This window comes from Myotis brandtii, unplaced genomic scaffold, assembly GCF_000412655.1.
Source record: "Myotis brandtii unplaced genomic scaffold, ASM41265v1 scaffold384, whole genome shotgun sequence".
NCBI lineage: Eukaryota > Metazoa > Chordata > Mammalia > Chiroptera > Vespertilionidae > Myotis > Myotis brandtii.
In genome coordinates this window covers 2226159-2230834 of record NW_005364745.1, presented here as the reverse complement: position 1 = coordinate 2230834, position 4676 = coordinate 2226159, and positions in this window count along the sequence as shown.

Below are 4676 nucleotides of genomic sequence, written 5' to 3'. Positions count from 1 at the left end.
TCCCCAGCAACTCCTACGTTTACACTAGAGCCTTAGCAGCATCAGATACTCTGGGGGACATGACCTCGCCACCCACATTCTGGGTCTCCACACTGCACTGAGGAGAGATGGCACAAGAGCTTATACATAGAGAGAAAGAGTTGCAGTTAAGAGATCAGGGTTCTTTTATTATTATTATTATTATTATTATTATTATTATTGATTTCAGAAAGCAAGGGAGAGAAACATCAATGTTGAGAGAGAATCATTGATCAGCTGCCTCCTGCACACCCCACACCGGGGATCGAGCCCAAAACCCGAGCATGTGTCCTGACCGGGAATCTCCCGTGACCTCCTGGTTCACGGGTTGATGCTCAACCACTAAACCACACCAGCTGGGCAAGAGCTTATATTTCTGAGCTCTCTGCTCCCCACATAGGATAAATTCTTCTGAAGTGAATTTGCAAAACAGCCACTGCCACCTCGCTGTCGAAACCACCTCCTGCCAACATTGTATCAGGGAGGGAGATTAGGGTTGTAAGTATTTCTGCAAAGTACTTTTTCCGAGAAAAGGAGGCAGAATTGCCACTGGGAGTTGACGTCATTAATCTGAAAGCGCCCACATGTATCCAATCTCAGGGACAGGGTCAGCCCCTGAGACACACAGGAGCAGCAAAGTCAGAGCCAAGGGGGACCTGGGTGAGGGGCAGGTTTGCATTGGCTCTGGTTCCTTGAGGCCCCGGTCCCCTCTGGGCATGCTAGCCTGTGCCATAGAGGCGGCTGCTGTGTTTAAAGGCGCTCCGCCAGCTGGGCAGGTGTGCTTTGTGCGAATCTCCCCGTTATTAGCACCGGTCAGGTGTTTTCCTCTGAGCTCATGGGCAGGGGCAGAGCTCTCTGTGCCGATGGTTCTGTAGAGGTGACACGGCCACGCGTCAGCCAAGCCATTTACACAAACACATGGGCCCGCTGCTCCTCTCCCCCGCGGGGCTGGGAGGCTCGGCCAAGTTCACAGGTGCAGTTTGGGGTTTGCTCTGCATGTGAACCCGACCCAGCACTGGGAGTCCTCGACGGGAAGATGGCCAAGCCATCAGCCGAGAGGCCAGAGGCATGAGGCCGAGTCCCAGGCCCGCCACTTACCAGCTGGGTGGCAAGTCACTAGGGTTCTCCGAGTCCCTTTCTGATAGAAAAAGAGGCTACAGTCAGACCAGAGGATTGGCTCGGCGATGAAACAGGAAGTGAAGCACCTGACACGGTGGCTGCCCGCAGCACCTGCTCACATGACCCCGTTCACAGAGCAGCGTTTTCTCCTCAGAAACTCACAACTGACTTTCTGCTCCGCCCGTGGGTCCCTGAGCATCCGGGGAAGGTGGCTCTCCCACCTCCCACCAAGGGCTTTGGAACGAGGACTCCACACCATCCCCGGGAACTCCAGCATGGGGGCCTTTTCCTCCTGCGGCTTTTAAGTGCATTTCATGGGGAAAAATATATATAAATCCATATCGGGTTTATTCCAATGCAACATTCTCTAAGAGAACTCGGTGTAAAAGGCAGCGAGTAAAAATCTTCGGGCAGTAGTTGCTTCCCTTGACATTAATTCACATCACGTGAAATTGATTTCAAAATATTTTCCGCTCAAAACTGCAAATGCAGCCAATGTTTGCGTCACCTCGTTCTTACAGTTTTGGACCTTTATAAGATATTTTATTAAAAAAACAATAACAATGCCAGGGTAAATTCAAGCTGCTTTTTCCTCTTTAATTCGTACACTCTGTAAAAAGTAAATGATTTCCAATGTTACCACCAGAGGGCACTGGTGCCAAATTGAGTCACAAAGTCACCCAAATGCTCTCCTTTAAACAAATGCCCCCTTTTATTTAAGCAAAACTTTGAATACAAATAACTCACTCTAGCATTGACTGAGAGCAAAATGTCTAACTACGTGCAAACAGTGATATGCACACAACTCCTTCCGGAACGGTATATTTAAGTGTTTTCTTATTAAATGTAGAAATGCATAAAATTAAAAATGGGGTGACGCCAGGAATACGGTCAGAATAACCAGGCCCTCAACTCTTGGGCTCCTTTGTCTGGGTCCCTCTTGCTCTCACCGTTTGTACCACGCCTTTGGGTTTCACATCTAATAAGCTCCCGTGCAGTGATTGGACAAGATCTGGGTTTGAATACCAGCGTTTCCACATAATAGCTCTGTGACTTTAAGACCGAATCTAGGGAGAAGGGGATCCTAATATAAGGTGACAGGAGAAGATCTGATTCTGGGTGGTGGGCACACGGTGCCATATACGATCTTGTCACATAGAAACCCACACCTGACACCTGTGTGTTCATGTTGACCAATGTCACCCCAATCAATTAATAAATAAATCTTTTTTTAAAAAGACTGTCTCTAGACCTTAGTTTCTTCACCTGTAAAGTGGGAGCAGTAATACTTACTTTGCAAAACCGTGGTGAGGTATAGGAGATCATGCTTATAATACAGTCCCTGGCACATTCTGGGTAGCTAATTGAGTGCTGACATTGACTAGGATTGTATGTGGGATTCGTGCAAATCAAGACTCGAGGAAAGGAGTACTAATAGTATTCCTACATAAGACGTGAAAACCAAGGTTAAATAACATGTCAAAGGTCACGGAGCCAACAGGTCGCAGGGCGACTGACAACGCTCATGTGGTTGGAGGGTGTAGGGTAGGTAGGTGGGCACCATATATTATGCTTCTTTGCACCTCTGAGGCTGATAAACATGTTGATACTCAACAAATACCTGGTGGAGAAGATGAATATGCATATGTAGCAGCTTCTGGGGGAAAATTAAATAAAAATATGATTTTCTGTGAAAAATCAAAGACCTTTACCTAAGCAATGTATGGCTATCATCATCATTATTGTCATTATCATTATAATTAAATGCAGCACTGATTTGGCAGATTGGGGGGTAATGATACGCGGAAACTGTAATTCCGCCTAAGCCCTGCTAAATTTCCAAGAAAGAGAGAGGAAGGGAGGCCCAGCTGGGGCCCAGGTAGCTCAGAGTTTCTGAGCAGGGAGAAGAGCTAGACCTGTGCAGGGAGAGGAAGGGGGGTGGGGGCGGACCAAGACACTCACAGGTAAGCTGGTAGTCCCTGGATGAGCCACACCTCCCCAGCGAGACCCCAAGGACCGCCTACACCGGAGATGCCTTCCGCCCAGGAGCCAGTGAGGAAAATGTGAGCTTTGTTTGCTTCCTGGCCCGTGTGTTTCCCTCCCTGGCCCAGCGCCCACGACACTTCCCTTGCAATCACAGACTGTGTCCTCAGCCCGTATTTATGTTCCCAATGCCAAGCCTACAAGCCTAGTCGCTGGCTCGGTAAACTCTCTTTAGCCTGAAAAATTGCAGGTCCCATGCTCTCCGCCGCCGCCACCACAGGAAGAGGCCTTTGCCAGCACCTGTCCTGATGCATCAGCATCAAGTGCGCTCAGCGCCCTCGGGCTGGGGCGGGGGGGCAGTGTTTTCTCGCTGCTCGGGCTGTAGGAAGCACAGGCCAGCTGCCCTACAGCGGACCGGACAGACGCTAATCACAGCAACCTGAACCTGCCGTGACTAACATGCTTATTTCATTTCAAATGTTTGTTTGTTGACCTACGGAACTCAAACACAGCGGCCTCGTGGGCCAGGCCACCCCTGGGACCCTGGGAGCGATGCGGTGCAGAGCAATTGCGTAGGCCCTGTCCAGGCAGGGAGGGGTTGCCCTTGATACCTGGGACAGAATCCACTCTGGAACGATGTCAATTCTGTGGGGAACGTGGTTCAACTTGGGCAGCGCATGAAAGACATGAAGTTGGCCACAGGCGGCCCTGAGCCAGTGAGGGCTCTCCCTCGTGAAGACTAATTTGTGGACATAGTCAAATAGCTCCCCCTTCATCAAGAATCCACTATCCATCTTGTCCTTTATGTACATTTCTACACCTATTCTTCTCATCTTTATCAGACACATTTCAATTTTACAGGTAAAAAAACTGAGTCCCTGAGATAATAACTTACCAGGGTCATATTGTAATAGTCATAACAGTGACAAATATTTATTGCTCATCCTATATAATAAAAGCCGAATATGCTACGTGTCCGGTTGTCCAGTTGGCCTTTCAACCAATCAAAGCATAATATGCTAATGATATGCTGAGGCCGCTCAACTGCTCGATATGACCACCAGGGGGCAGACAGTCAACCTGTTGGTTAGCTTGCTGCTGGGGTCTGGCTGATTGGGACTGAGCAAGATGGGCCAGACATGCCCTGGAGCCCTCCCACGGTCCCTCTCTGGCTGGCAAACTTCCCATGTCCTTCCCTGGCCCCGATTGTACACTGGTAGAGTCCCTCGGCCTGGCCTGCGCCCTCTCACAATCCAGGACCTCTTGGGGGATGTTGGAGGGCTGGTTTCAGCCTGATCCCACAGGCCAGGCAGAGGGACACCACGAATTTGTACACCAGACCTCTAGTTGACTATAAGTCTGAGCTGAATGCTTAATGTAATACCATTTAGTCCTCATATTAATCCTATGAGGTAAAGATTATTATGAACCCCATTTTATTTTTTTTCATTATTTCCATCTTTTTTTTAAAATTTTATTTTATTGTTTAAGGTATTACAAATAGTAGTACATATGTCTCCTTTTTTTCCTCTACTGACCTACCCCCATCCTCCCCT